The sequence below is a fragment of the Helianthus annuus genome, chromosome 1 (genome assembly GCF_002127325.2).
Source record: "Helianthus annuus cultivar XRQ/B chromosome 1, HanXRQr2.0-SUNRISE, whole genome shotgun sequence".
Taxonomy (NCBI): domain Eukaryota; kingdom Viridiplantae; phylum Streptophyta; class Magnoliopsida; order Asterales; family Asteraceae; genus Helianthus; species Helianthus annuus.
Window position 1 is genome coordinate 59,402,724 of NC_035433.2, and position 16,880 is coordinate 59,419,603.

At 34.9% G+C, this 16,880-nt stretch overlaps 1 long non-coding RNA gene across 1 annotated transcript; it reads right to left on the minus strand.

Moving 5' to 3' along the window:
• Window positions 1-14,508: 14,508 nt before the first annotated feature.
• On the minus strand, window positions 14,509-15,847 carry LOC110936413. Its single transcript, XR_002590005.2, has 3 exons — window positions 15,709-15,847; window positions 15,174-15,227; window positions 14,509-14,652 (listed from the first exon to the last, which is right to left on the minus strand). It is a non-coding gene; the product is annotated as an uncharacterized LOC110936413 (long non-coding RNA).
• Window positions 15,848-16,880: the final 1,033 nt, after the last annotated feature.

Genomic DNA, 16,880 nt, shown 5'->3' on the forward strand with positions numbered 1-16,880 from the left:
TTGCTTTGTCTCCTAAACCCTGCATAGCATACATCAGTTCTGGTATATTAACAGAAAAACAATATTCTGACAACTCAGGATACTCCTCAGGATCCTCCTTTTCGACAGCATTCACTTTCTTGCTGTCATTCCTGCCATATGGCTTAGAGCGATATAGCTTATATGAGGATTCTGACTTCCTGTTAGTTGATTCGCGTATTGAGGATGAATTCATCCTCTCTTGTATTTTCTTGTCATCTTCAAGCCTAATATATCTCAAAGCCCTGTTTCGAGCTTCGTCTAAGTTCCTGCAAGGATTCATCACAAGATCACGATAAAACTGGGAATCCTTTTGTAGTCCCATCTTGAATGCTTAGACTGCTGTAGCAATATCAAGGTGTGGGATATCCAAGGATTCCCTGCTGAATTTGTTCACATAATCCCTTAGGGATTCTTGAGTTCCCTGTGTTATCCTGTAGAGGTCAGTTGTTAGTTTTTCAAAGCTTCTACTACAAGAAAACTGACTATTAAACAAATTAACTAAATGAGCAAATGATGTAATTGAATGAGGTGGAACATTTAGATGCCATTTCAAGGCTGATCTTGTTAAAGTAGAGCCGAAGCCCTTGCACAAGCATGCTTCCTTAAGATCTGGTGGGATAGGGTTAATTTCCATCCTCTCCCTATACTGGGCAATATGCTCCTCGGGATCCGTCGTCCCATCATACAGCTTCATGTTAGGAGTCTGGAATCTCTTTGGGATTTCTGCATCACAAATGGGGTGAGCAAAGCGGGATATGTTGTGACTATCCCGGGATACTTCCGGTATAGGCTGCACTATCCCAGGCATACTTGATATCATATCCTTCAACTTTTGAAGCTCTCTAGTTATAGCTGATGTCACACCTGCATCCTGCAATGATCCAAGAACATTAGTAACAGGGATACTGGTGTTAACAGACAAGTTACTAGCTTGGTGATTCTTGCCATATCCTGGAGCGCATCCTGGAGCATATCCTGGATTTCTCACAGTTGACACCCTGACCGAAGAGGGTATCTCAGGAATATGACCCTGGGAATGGCTAGGCACAATATTCCCCCTGTTATCCTTAGTATATACTGTCTCATTGAAGTTCAAAGCTCTAGGCTGCAAGGGAGTGACAGTATCCTCAGTGCGCCTGCTTGAACTAGATTTCAAGAGTTGTATCTCTCTCATCAGCATTTGGTTGGTCTCCTGTTGTTGCCTCATTTGTTCCTGTACACTACCAAACAAGATTAGAATTTCTTCATTAGAGGCTAAAACAGGAGCAGATCCCTGAATACTCCGAGTAGGTATAATATCCTGAGGCTGTGATGAGGCTTGCATCCTTGGAGGAGGTGGAGGAAGCACCAAACCAATTGTTGCAGAGGTTGTAGCAGACACGGTGGAAGAGCTCATGTTTGATCTCGAGGCCATTGAAAATAATGTAGCAAAAAGTTTTGAAAACAGATGACCAAGTAATGATTTTGCAAAAGCTTTTAGGAAAAATAGCACCACTTGCCCCACAGTGGGCGCCAAATTGTTTTGGTTAAAAATTACCTAAGCAATTAAGTGATCAAATTAGTTAAGTGAGGTAGTGTGCTGAGAGAATGTGTTCAAAAATATGTTAATTAAGTTGTTTGCAAAAACAATTTCAGGATACGGCTCAGGATATCGAGCCGTATCTATGATCAAACAATGAGCAAAAAAAGTAAAGGGTGACACGGGATGTATGAGGAAAGCCCTTGATCAATCTAGATCTCCAGCATAAAACCTCGGGAGCTGACAATCGTCAGTTGCCTAGTTCTTCTTATTGCTTGAATAACCAAGATACGGTGCAGGATTTGATGCGGATCAACTAAGTGTTACAATGTGATTCGAATACAAGTGTAAGTGTTTGTGAGTGTTTGCAGCTAGTAGAGAGCAAGAGTGTTTAAGAAATTGTGTGTGTCCTATTTGATCCAATCATTCCTTTATATAGTAAAAGAAATAACTAACTATGCTAAAAATCCGGGATATTATGCTAAAAATCCGGGATACTGAGATTATTTCCTTTCTGAAGGTTGCAAGGCTGTTTCAACTCGTTTTCCATGCGCATACCAACTATAACTCTGGGATTTAAGCTCCTATGACCGTTACAACATTAATAGCATTGACCAATCATCCATAACTCCCATAAAATACGCCTTTCTTCAATGATGACCGTTACAAGAGCTATTCTTCCGCCATAAACGTCCTTATCCTGACCAATTTGAGCGGGTCTTCAGGATGACTTGGTCCTCATGAACTATAGTCCCTTGTAACCAATGTTTACAAGCAAATTGTTAGTAACAGTCAGGATACTGCCTCAGGATGTTACCAATATCCTGGTCCGGTATCCTGATCGTAATCAGCTATCATAAAATCAAGATATAGTATCAGGATATGGGCTCGGAATTTCACCCATAACAATAGCATTTTGGAATTTTTGAAGATTTTTATTTATTTTTAAACTGATCATAACATGGGGTTCTTGCGTTGATTCGGCAATTGTCGGCTATACCCTTTTTGCTAATAAAATGAGTTTTACATAGCTTTTTGATACCATACATTTTGCTACTGATTTTATATGTTAAATAAAATATTTTAAGCCTTTTGGAGTGATAAAAATCTCAGCTTTCCTTATATAACCTGAAAATCGCTTAAAACCGACTTTTTTACGCGTTTTAAACGCATAGTATGGATTAAAACTATTTTTGACATATAAGACTTAATACCTACTGATGTTTTAAGTAAAATTTTATACTTTAATAGTAAGCAAAAGTTTTGAACTCAGATTTCCAAATTGACCTTTAAAGCCTATGTGAAATTACCAAAATGCCCCTATGGTGCATAGTTTGATTATATAATGATAAATTTCACATATATGCAATACCCTACTGATATGACTTGCAAGAATAAATATTTTTACTGATCATTTCAGACCAGAACCTCAGATTAATATTTAATCTCTTTTATAACCTTTAAAATGACCAAAATACCCCTACGGGGCTTAATTTGAGTTTAAATCCGTTTTGGGCATAATGGAAGGTGTCCTACTAATATCACAACATATTTAAGGCATATTAACTTATGAAATCTGTTCATGACTCATTTGTTTACCCGTTATGCATTTTTCGCGTTCGGTGCGGTTTATGTAACTAGTTTGCATAAATTAACCAAAACGGGTCAAACCTTTTCATTTTTATCTCAAAATCCAGAATGTGTTTAGTTTAGCCATATTATACAAGTCTTCAAACTTGTCGGGTCTAAATCACATTCTAATCCGGTCTTCGCTTAATCTTGCGTTTTGAACCGTATACCTTTCTTTAAAACTAACCGGTCTAAGTTTAAACTTAAGTAAGACCCGTTAGGAATCTAATAGGTTATTAAAACCTTCGTTCTAGATTTAGGAGCCCAGTAAAAGGTATTTTCACTTGCCGATTTATATATATATTTGCTCAGGTAAATACTTTTAACTTATTTTCCCTTATACGGGCTTGGGGTACGGTATATAAATACGGCTTGGTCGGGTATTGAATTTTTAATCATATGAAGGTTAAATCATTGAAATAACCCATTTAATCTATTTTGTTTGTTCTAAGCCTTTGGGGAGGTTAATGACCATGTCCTGGATATCCTCGGCTCATTCATTGAAATGGCCACGACTTAAGCACGGGGTGTAGGCATACACCTGCCGGTGCGTATGTAAAATTATGTTCTCGCATGTTCGAGAATAACTCGCCATGGGATATATTATGTGGTGTGTCTATTAATCTTTAACCCGGGGTGTAGGCATACACCTGAACGTATAACAAACATCTAATTCTTTTACAAGTTTATTTTTAAATAAATATCCCAAGTTATAAAAGATTATTTGTGCCTTGTACATTAAAAACCAATTTTCTTAAAGTCTTTTCAAAATGAGTCGGTTAATTGTATTTACCAGTGTAAACTGACGTATTTTCCAAAAGGTTAAGTGCAGGTACTAGGCGGAATAGGCTAGCTACTCCTAAGTGAATTAAATAAAGAGTTATGCAAGCTTTATCACTTAAAAATCTGTTGAACAATATTTCCTTGTTTTGATCCGCCTGTGGATCCTTTTACATTCCGTTTGTAATACTTATGATACTTTCATTCGGTTTGTAATATATTTTACTTTTAGACTTCCGTTGTGCATTGAACTGTGATTATTAACTGTGATGATATCAACTACGTCACGATACTCACCACCGGGCCCACCGGCAATACGTGGAAATATCGGGGTGTGACATTTGCCCATCTCATTCAACAAAATCTTACTCCCCTTACCTAACAAACGAATTAGTGAAACTTCATGCAGACCATTACTGAGTATCCAAGAAATGATGTTTGCCATCGTTGGTTTTTCTAACTTTTTGGCGTTTTAGAGTGAGTGGTATTTTGGAACCATTTTGTTGTTTGTGTGTTTTTGGTGTGATCAATAGAAGAAACGTCTTTGTAGGATGTTGGGTAAATTACACTTTTCGTCCTTTATGTTTGTAGCGGGTTGCAATGGATGACCTTTAACTTCAATAATTACAGTCACAATCCTTTATTTGAAAAGCCCGTTGCATGTTTCGTCCTTTACCCCAAACCAGGTTAGCAATTTAAGTTAACTCTGATCATGTGCTTAGCACGTGAGGGCATTTATGTCCTTTACCCCTAATTGCTCCCACCTTATAAACCCCCCTCTTTCACCCTCTTCCCAAACTAGGGTTCCAAACTTCAAACCTGGTATCCAAGCCCACCACCATCACCACCGTATCCTAGCAACCACAACCATCAAATCTGTCCACTAAGTCCCACCGACACTGTCCACCAAGCCAACCACCTACAACTACCACAACCGTCACCGTTGAAGTCCCTACATCAAAACTGTGACACCTGTGTCACTTCAACAATCAAACAAATACCAAACCAATGAAATATTGTATTTCATACTTGGGATTTGTAAAAACATGTGTATCATTTGCACATATCAACTCTTGTTCGATTTCGGGCTTTAAATCGCTTTCTGGAAGGTTATACGCGCACTAATGCGTAAATATAACCAGTTTAATGCAAAAAACACTCCGGAATAGTGACATAGGCTTAACATACCTTAAATAACCTCCACATAACTTAGAAATAAGTTTTGGATGGTTTTGTATGCCGAAATCAAGTTAATTCACTTACAGGGACTAAAATTGACAAACTGCGAAAGTATGCCAATTTCAACTGTAACGAACATTCCGGAATATGATCATAAGTTAAACACACCCTAAATATCCTTTGCATAGCTTAGAAATAGGCTTTGAGGTGTTCGGTGTGCTAAAATAAACTTCTTGGTCATTCAGGGACTAAAAGCGTCAAAAAGTGCATAAGTTTGCATTTTCGCGCATATCTTACGTTCTAAATATATCCGGACATCCAAAAATTTATGTAAGCACTAAAATATTATTTTGTAGTGTTTGACTCCCGTCGTAATTAACCGAACAACGCAATCGTACGGCCAAACGAACCGACATCCGGCATATTTTTGAGCATATTTCATGTTCCCTATACTTTAACTTCATTTTAGAGCCTTAAAATGGGGTTAACGGGGCTTAAACATGCCAAAATGCATCAAAAACCAAGTTTGGGAACTCAGGGGCCTGTTCTACCAATTGCTGAAACTTACTGCCAGCACATAAGGTCCTTACGGACCGTATGAAGTTGCTTACGGTTCGTAAGCCCCTCCCAGTTCAGCAGAAAATGTTTCCAGCAAAGATACAGTTGTTCCACCTGTTTTATTCACTTGCAAATGGTTTTCTAACTTACTAGGGGCTGGTTTTGAGTTCCCATTGTATTGCAAATCAGTGGGTGCAAGTGTAGGGATGAGATTTAAGCTCGGGAATCGAGGAACGATCCTAACGGTTCTTGTTTATCTATAAATACCCACCTTGCCTTGCTCATTTCCTCACATTTGAATCTGATTCAAGCTCTCTAAGTGGAAGTGTATGCTTCCTACCTGAGAGAGAATCGGATCAAATCTTGCGGGGACCTTCTGTAAGTATTCTTTCGTGCTTTTCTTTCGTTTTAGCGTTAAAGTCAAACTGTGTTTGACTTTCTGCATTGACCAGTTTATGGTCAATACGAAGTTCGTTTGAACTTCAAAACATGAGCGTAATCACGATGGTTATAGTCCCTAGTGACTATACCTACTGATTACCACGTTATCTAGGCTCAGTGACGAGTCGTAGTTTCGGCCAAAATGTGTATTCTTGCGTATTTTGTAACCAAACTACTTTTGGGTATCAAGACCCTTTGTCTTGATACCAAACCTGTTTTTAAACTTTGTTAAACATGTTTTAACATGTTTAACTCGTCACTTTTAGAATTGTGCTTGTCTAGGGTCGTAAAGGTAAGCGATCTAAACAATCGCTTATGCTTTCGAACCCGACCCATTTGGTCGATCATTCGGATCCGACCAAACACTTTAGGTGACCATGGTTTTATAGGGAATAACCTTCCGAGGTTATACCTTATGGTCACTTCGTTTAAGTAGTTGTATGATAGGTAGTTTATATGCCTTAGGAAAATTACCAAAATACCCTTTTTGCGCCAAAATTCATTTCAAGCATAAGTAACATAACTTTTGACATCTAAACTGATTTGGCAACTATATTAGACATGTTGAGGCATATTTTACTTGTCATAGGACTAGTTAAGCGGTCCGAACGCGTTTTACGCGAATGACGCGTTAAAGTAGCATAAGCTACCTAAACGGGTCATAATGGGTCGTAAGCACTTAGGTTAGGTTTCATTTTAGTATGAGGGCTTTGTCAAACCATATCATATGAGTTCCAATACTCATTTGGTTTACGAAACCTCATACTATCCAGTCTCCCGATTTAGGTCCGGTTATTTATGTAGTTATCTATATAGGGTGCCGTTTGATTCCGTGATCCCTCTAGCTTTGCTTGGTTGTTGTTCAAGACTTCTAAGCACCCTCAAGTGAGTACATAGTCCCCTCTTTTACTGTTTCTCAAACGTTTTGGGGTGAAACACATGTGCCTACTTGTTACTTTCATGCTTTTCATGTTTTCATATCATATACTTGCTATGTTCACTAGTATACTATTAGTACATGATTTCATTATATTTTTGCTATGTATGTCCTTTGTTGCATACTTAATACATTTGATTTACATTACCTTTTCATGCTATGTATGTTCATCATACTAGTACATTGTTTTACATCACATCACATGCTTAAATTTTGGTATGACATTTGGTTTGTTTAAGTGGGACCATATACATTCATTAACTTTGATCACGCCACTCGTTAGTAGGTAATGGTACCAAAGGAATTGACAACTTCCGTTCCTGACATCCTAGGTATGTTTGGATGGAAGGAATGACCGAATTCGATTAAAACATAACACAGATAGACCCTTAATTTGTTTAAGAGTTTATCACGACAGTCACAAGGCTTGGATGTATGCATTTTCACAATACCACATAAATGTCTGTATTCAGTATAGCATGCATTTCCACAAAACATAACATTGATTTAAACCACGTTTTACTTCAATACATTGTTTTGTGCATTTTTACCTATGGTTTAGTTGATACATATTTCACTTGCCATACATGACATTTTGTTTACACATTACATGATTGACATTTGACATAGACATTTTGATATTGATATACACACTTCATGTTTTGACATAAACATTTTGACATGGTTTTCATAAAGACATTTGACAAGTGGTTTAGGCATGGGCAATTTACATTGGTGGGTTGTTTGGGTAAGTGATTTAAGTAACGAGGCGTGTGTAACGTGGTACAAGCATGGTGGATACGCCGCTGGTACTTCCTATATATAAGTGCTTGTATTATATTACATGTCGTAGAGTTATTTAAATCATTCAATTTGCACTTATACATTTTACACAAATAACATATTTTTCATAAGACATTGTTTTACAAAACAGCTTGTTTTATACAAACTCATTATACTTGGTTATTCATTTAACCATACATTATTCTTTTACTTATACATATCATCTGATTTTATCAAACGATTTACAAAACAAAACATTTTACAAGGATCATGACTGACTTTTGTTAAACAGCCTTTTTCTAAACTTATAAGTCATGAATCCTAAGCCAATAAAACCTATGTACTCGCCGCCATTTTTATGCTGACGTACCTATTTTCACATGTGTTTCAGGAGATGATGCATAGGATTGATCAAGATACACCTAGGCGGACTTGGGCCTTAGTGACAATAACAGATGCAAGACTAGTTAATTATGTTATACATCTTTGTTTGTTAAGACATTGTAACTCATTTAATCAATAAAACAAAATTTCAATTTTTCCATGTGTTATGAAACAATGATTCTGTTACAACACTCCCCGACGATTCCGCCACATTTTGTTGTTCTACGTGGTCGGGGTGTGACAAAAACCGTACTCTGAAGATCCGCTTGCGATTTCCCCTCCTGATCCTTCCAAATTCGTAGATTTGTTTGTGCTTTCCCGTCAAATGATGGCATCCAACGGTGGCTCTCTCCCACCGGACTAAAACCATGTACCAGATAACCTTATCCTTTTGTCACCACCATACACTGTCAACCACCATCCACCGTCAACCCCACCACCATAAACCACATTCCCCATACATTGTTACCAAAACTCTTTCTACTGAAAAATTATACATAAAACAACAAAGATAATTATACAAATTTTGTTACCTTTCCATTCGAACAACAAAAATCTAAAACAAAACAAATATATCGAATTGTACAACAAAACCTTTCTACTGAAAAGCTTCACCAATCTCTCTCGTTGTATATCTCGTAATTTAGGGGTTTCTACTAATAAGATTTCACCAATCTCTCTCTCTATATCTCTCGAATTGTACAACAAAACCCTTTCTACTAACAGTATTTCATCAATCTCTCTGTGTACCTCTCATATTTTATGTTTTCCTAGAGAGAGAAAGGGTTGTAAAGTGATTCAAACGAACCAGAAATTGAAAGAAGAAGAAAATAAACAGATCGATATCAAACTGAAAAACACCTTCTAATTCGAAAATTTCATCAAAAATCTCTTATATTTTAGGGGTTTCTTAGAGAGCGAAAACAGCTTTAGAGAGAGAAAGTAAGGAGATGTGGTGCGGTCCGATGGTCCAGGGTGGGGTGGGGTGGGGTGGCGTGGTGAGGTGAGGTGGTGCCGGGGGTGGTGGTCTAGCTGTGTTGGGGTGGGTGGTGGGGAACTGGTATTGACACTTGACTGGTGCTCTTGTGTGTTTCAAGGAGGGAAAGAGAGAGATGGTAGAGAGATATAAGGTAATTTAGTTTTCTGGTTTTTTAATCCTTTTAAATCAATGTCTTTTTAACTAGATAGGTAAAATGTCTAAATTGCCCTCATGTGCAGTGCACTTGATCAGACTAAACTGATAAATTTAACCTGGTTAATGTAAAAGGACGTACAGTGTAATGGTTTTTACAAATAAAGGATTGTAACTGTAATTATTAAAGTTAAAGGGCATCCATTGCAATCTGATACAAACATAAAGGACGAAAAATGTAATTTACCCTAGGATGTTTTTGGCACATAGTTTAGACGGGATATTATTATAACAACAGATGCAATTAGCAATTAACAATATCCGATTTTGCTCAGCTTGTCCCATCTTTCAGGCTTGGCGTTTATATTTTATGGTGTTTTATATTTTATGGCATTTTTGTAGGACAAAACCTTAACAAAAACACAGTAAAAACGAGTCAGTATTAAAATTGGCGTTTTGCATTTACATGGCGTTTTATTTTTCAATGGCGTTTTACGTATGAAAGGATGTTTTTACCATTTTACCCTTAATGAAGCACGTTCTATCAATAAAACTGATGTATTTACGATAACGCCACCACGTCAATCTAGTCCATAGATTGTTTTGATCTGACGATCCATAACCGTTCTCACACTTTTCATCGTTTTCCCTAAATCCTGACCCTTTATATATATATATATATATATATATATATATATATATATATATATATATATATATATATATATATATAGGGTCAGGATTTAGAGAAAACGGTGAAAAGTGTGAGAACGATGAGAACGCTTATGAATCGTCCGATCAAAATAATCTATGGACTAGATTGGCGCGATGGCTTTTTCATAAATAACATGAATTCTATTGAGTGGACGCGCTTCATTAAGGGTAAAAAGGTCTTTACACTTCTATACCAAAACGCCAAAGTAATGAATAAAATGCCATTACTGGCCAAAACGCATCCCTATAAAAACAAAACATTCTCATACATAAGAACACAACTCCCCCAACCTGAAAACGCTATATTTTCTACTATATAACATTCATCTTACAACGCCAAAACATCAAACACACCTACTCAAAAAATGCCATATTTTACTATATAATCATCTTAGAAAACGCCAAATCTCTCAAATATCAAAAATTTCCAAAAAATGGACGTTTCTTTCAGATACACTATTTCCTCAGTAAAACGCCAAAAATGCCAAAAATCGTTTCTTGTATATTCAATATTGTTCTACGCGAAGTTTCGGAGAATGCATTCTTTACTGAGGTGCTGTGACTCAAATAACATTTTGCTGAATGAGATGAACAAAATTTCAAGAAAAAGATACTGGTGTCAGACTTATGTCAGTTTTTGTGTTTTGTTATTGATGAATAATATAATGGCATGAATAGACGAATGACACTGATGAGTGATTTGAAGATACATATTCAAACAAAAAACTCATGTCATATTGTCTTTCCAAACGGCCACAAAAACACAAGTATGACAAAGCCAAACCACCAGTGAACATGTTTCAAAGAAGAAAGAGACTAATGACAGTGAAGATTTGGAAGATGAATTGTTTCTATTTTCAGTTTTTTAATTTTCCTTTTCTGTTGTTTGTTATGTATTTTTCTACTAAGAATAAAAAAGTTTAATAAAGATCCAAAAAGTCATAAAGATTGGGAAACGCCATAATGCAGTAAAACGCCAAAAACTCCCAACCTATAATAAAAGTAATTTGGAGAAGTATTATTAAAAGCTAAAAATGGAAAAAAAATGCCAAAAACTACTTAAAGTCATTAAAAAAATGCCAAAGTTGGAATATGGAATGTCTATGACCATAAAAGCTCATAAAAAGCTGAATAAAAACAGTAAAAAATACACACAGTAACTGAAAAGACGGCTACTTTATTAATATCATTTATTATAAATAAAAATCCCGCCTAAACTACACGCCAAAAACATCCTATAAGAGAGACGTCTCTGCACAATCAACTGATCACACCACCAAAAATAAACGCCATATTTCCAAGAAGCCATTCACTTTAAAACGCCAAAAAGATACTTAAAAAAGCCACAGATGCGGAACCTCATTTCTTCTATATTGAGTATTGTTCTGAATGAAGTTTCACTGAATGTATTCTACTCTGAGGTGGGTATATCTATAAGTTTTTGCTGAATGAGATGGACAAATATTCATGAAAAAACGAAGTAAAAAACACTTTTACCCCTTAATGAAGGCGGGCGTTATGTAGGAAAATAAGGATCTACATAAGGTATTCAAAACAGGTTTAAAACGCCAAAAAGGTTAAAGTAGAAGAGGCTGATGATAGTGAAGATTTGGAAGAGAAATTAGATTATAATTTTTATTTTATTTTTTTCAGTTTCTATTATTTGTTATCTAATTCTCTGATTTTATTATCTAATTCTCTATTAACAAAAAAATTAATATAAAACGCCAAAAACACCAAAACGCCTGATAGTGTGAAAACTGAGAGAACGGATGCTAGCAAAGCACGATGTTGCTATAAAATGCCAAAAACGCCAAACAAGGTATTACTGAAAAATCAACACAAATTCACAGATGAAATTGAATGAAACAGTAATTGCTAAACAGTAAAATGAAAAGACGGTAACATTATTGCCAAACATTTATTATATTAAAAGCCACTAGATGGAAAACTGGATTTATTTATCATTTCAAAACGCCATAATTATCTGTCACATTATAGACCTGTATCCTACTTGATATAATAAACATCAAGAAAATTACTGATGTTTTTTTACATCATAGACATGCATCCTGATTTAAAAACAATAAAAACGCCAAAACATACTTAAAACGCCAAAATGTTTACTGATCCTGATCTACAAACAATAAAACGCCGCGTATTTATTAAACGCCAAAAAATGGAGACGGGATGTGACATGCGTTTAAAAAAAGAAATATGAAAGGACAAAAAAATCCCCTCTGCCACTCTCTATGCCGCGTGACATGTGTTGGGCCAGGATGCGTTCTCACCGTTCTCACACTTTTGAGCGTTTACTCCTGATCCCATTTCTATATATATATACATATATATATAGGGGATGGTTCAAATGAAAACCACTTTTATTGTGAAAACTCGAAAACTAATTAAAAAAAGCCTAAAAAACACATAAAAAATTTATTTTTTTTTTCAATTTTTTTTATAAAAATCGCTGCTTTTTATATATAAAAAAAAACTTTTTTTCAAAAAAAAAAAAAATTTGTGTAGTGCAAATGTGTAATAATACACATGTGTAGTACACATACACATGTGTAATAATACACATGTATAGTACACATACACATGTGTATTACACATGTGCACTACACAAAAAAAAAATTTTTCTTTTTTTTTTGAAAAATTTTTTTTTATATAAAAAACCTGGGAATTTTGGTTTGCAAAAAAAAATAAAAAAAAAATTTTGTACGTTTTTTTGGCTTTTTTTAATTAGTTTTCGAGTTTTCACAATAAAAAGTGGTTTTCATTTGAACCTTCCCCTATATATATATACACATATATATATATATATATATATATATATATATATATATATATATATAAATATAGAGAAAGTATAATGTACTTCAAGGTTTAACCTACATTAACATACATGACAAAAAATATAACGTGCATTATTATCATAGAACGTGCGTGATTATAGTCCCATGCGTGATTATACCCCTGATCCAACGGTTACCATTGTCTCCTACGTGATGTATGATAAGGCTTTTTGTATGTTAACCATACTCTATAAATATATATATACATATATATGTATATATATATATATGTATATATATATATATATATAGAAATGGGATCAGGAGAAAACGCTCAAAAGTGTGAGAACGGTGAGAACGCATCCTGGCCCAACACATGTCACGCGGCATAGAGAAGGGCGGAGGGGATATATATATATATATATATATATAGGGGAAGGATGTATAGAAAACCCACTTTAATTTAGAAAACCCGGGAAACTCAAAGCTCCCGATGTTTTTTTTTCTTGAAAAAATTTACACATGTTATATACATGTTTTTAAGGATTTTGGGCAAAAAAAATCAAAAAAGCGCCGAGTAGATATTTTTAAAAAAAATAAACAAGTTTTGGTGTAACACATGTTACATTCATCTGACATATTTGTAACATGTGTTACACCAAAACTTGTTTATTTTTTTTTAAAATATCTACTCGGCGCTTTTTTGATTTTTTTTGCCCAAAACACTTAAAAACATGTATATAACATGTGTAAATTTTTTCTGAAAAAAAAACATCGGGAGCTTTGAGTTTCCCGGGTTTTCTAAATTAAAGTGGGTTTTCTATAGATACTTACATTATATATATATATATATATATATATATATATATATATACACATATATATATATATGTATATGTATATATATATATATATATTCACACCCTGACTTTTGCGGAAGCGTGATTTTGGTGTGACTTTCTTAATATCATTGCATTCAATCATAACATCAACTATATGATAAAACCATAGGTTTGTCATCCATGACATAAGTGTAAAACATAACAACATCGTTTTAAAGCGTAGACTTCAGATTCAAGTTTTACAAATCTTACAAATTGTTTATGAGTTCATTAAAGACTCGTCAAAAAGTTATTGAATAACACCAAGGTTTGGAAGACGTGTCTCGTCCAGGAATAAGACACACTAACCAAACTCAAAGACCATGGATGACATCTTTATTCTTAACGCAGCATAAAAACTTCCACGCCCGCCAGATCCACTTTACAATTTCCCTGAAATACATGTAGTTTGAAAAACATCAACAAAAGTTGAGCGAGTTCATGTGTTCGTTTGTGTGTATGTATAAACCTTTGTAACGTTGTAAGTATATATGTAAGTCCCTGTTTGAAACATCCGTTATTTGCGTCTAGAAGGAATGACATCCAAAAGACGCTAAAAAACATAAACTTTTAAAATGTACAAATCTTTCGCAATTTAGAAGGTAAAAACGCTATGTCATTAATACATGATTTTAACAAAATTTGGGCATAACCCATCCATAAGACGAGCATATCCCTGTTTTAACCATCAACAAAACAAACAAGTTTACAACCCGTTCAACTAGACACGACTAAGAACCATACATCAAGTGTTAAAAAGTGTAACCACTAACGATGTTACACAAAAACGAGCGTTTGACCCAAAACATTAATACGTAATAGCGGAAGCGCTTGATAACCATAAGGTGTGCATATGCTCGCTCCAAATTGCCAAGTCGCCTAAATTGAGGATTTGCCTACATTCAATATAATAAATAGGTTAGTATTTCGCCACTAACAATTCTAGATAATAAACCCATTCGTTCCATTTCTTGGATTATCATTATTCCATTACTTTGCTAACCATTAAACAGTTCATTACCTGCTTACCTTAAATAGAGGCTAAGCATACTTTGCTTATCATACCCGTTAGGAACGGATACTAGCATCATTGCATCGCTTTCATTCGATTTGTTCACAATGAACAATCATAGTCATTACATTCTTACATCATACCTCAATCCGAGAAAAACGGATCGAGTAGACTTTCGTCCATTACATACATAACTTCCTATACCCGGTTCGACTAAAAATACCGGACATGATGCATTAACTTTCGTATTTTAATCATTTCTCAACATCCGCTTATGACGGATCTAACTTTACTTTCAACAATCGGATATCTCAATACTCATGGTTCCAACATAACAATTTAATACATTAGAGAACATTATACATATGACATCATAATAAAAACATAAGGTGTACACTAACGTACCTCGATCTTGATTTCCTTCTTTCTTTGTGCGACTCGAACTCTCCTCCTTTATCCCTATACATTAACATGTTTACATTAAAATCTTTTCATTCCATTTTTACTTGTCACTACTACTTTTGGGATAAAGCATCATAACTCATTATAAATGTTATGTACATACTCAAGACATGATTATCATATATGTGATTCAAGTCAAAAGTGCAGAATTTCTAGTTGAGGCATTTTATCGAACACTTGGCGTGCTTACTACTAACAATGCGTCATGTACAAGTGTTCAATTCATAATCCTACTAGTTCTTATCATAATTCCATCACAACATTCTAACAATTGTTACTCCTACACATTAAGCATTCATCATCATTATTTCACACAAATGGGGTTTTTTCCTACTTAAAACACTAAGATGAGTAATCTCAACATAATCCTTGTTCTATAGTGCTAATCTAACTGAAAATCATTCAATTTCTCATTTAACTTCAAGATTGGGTAAAACCCACTTTCTTCATAATCACCAAATCTCAAAATTCGACTTACCGTTTGTTAAGAAAGGTTAGATGGTCGAGAATTGAGCTTCATGCATCAACTAAACCTTGAAATCCCTTATCAATTGCTGGATTTTTGATCAACTAGGGTTTACCCCCTTTCTTCCCTTCTGGTCGTCGAACTCCAACACACCCAGATGTGTGTTTTTTTAGTTTTTGTTATTACTATAACTCATCTTTCCATTTTACCACATTCAACCCCCTTGTAATTTGTAATGGTTTATTTTTTAGACTTTTTCCATTCTTTTTCACAAGTTTAGTCCCTCTAATTACTTAGATTGTTTATTTGTCAAATAACCTTCCTTCTAATCAAGTTACTAACATAAACACTTAACTAGGTCAAATATAACAAGACTAGATATTTTAGGTAACATAAATGATTTGCATATTTTGGGGTGTTACAAGTCTACCCCCCTTAAAGGAGGTTTCGTCCCCGAAACCTTTCTCATCTCAAGTAGACCACTTCTACTCTTACTTTTTCATCTATTCATTCACGATGCTTAATAAAACATAGACGCATTCGGGATCTTGGCAAGAGTTTCATTCATGCATAAACGTATTTGTACGCATTGTCCCTCCGTTCTTAATCAAGTAAATTACTTTCATAATCTCATATAAGTCAGAATCTGATCCAGAGCTCTTATTAATGTCGTTTTCACTTTATAATGCTAGTTCCCAGCATACATCATCACTAGCGGTTCGTTCATTGAAATTTATTCCCAGTGTATACTATTGGTCGTACAAGCTTATGCTTACGGCTTGTTTCTATCTTTCTAAATAAGCGTAACATATTCATACATTTACCAATATAAATAAATCGATTTATTTTATTCCGCACACGAATTATGCACGACATAATTCATTATTGTAATTATAAGCAACCCTATCATCCCATTACTAACGTTCTTCCAATTACTTTCTTGCTCATATGAGGGCTTAGCTTAACATTATACGTATACTGTAGACATTTAATGATTTAGTGGTACTAATACAAAGCTTCCCACTTCCTAATTACTTTTCCATACTTAATACGAGTACAAGGAGTCATTCTACGATTACCACCGTCACTTGAACTAGTTACAAGTTTGAGTTTAGCCTTGAATTTAATCCTTCGCACACTTTAATATTAGCTCCTTACATGAACTACTTATGATAACAACTAGG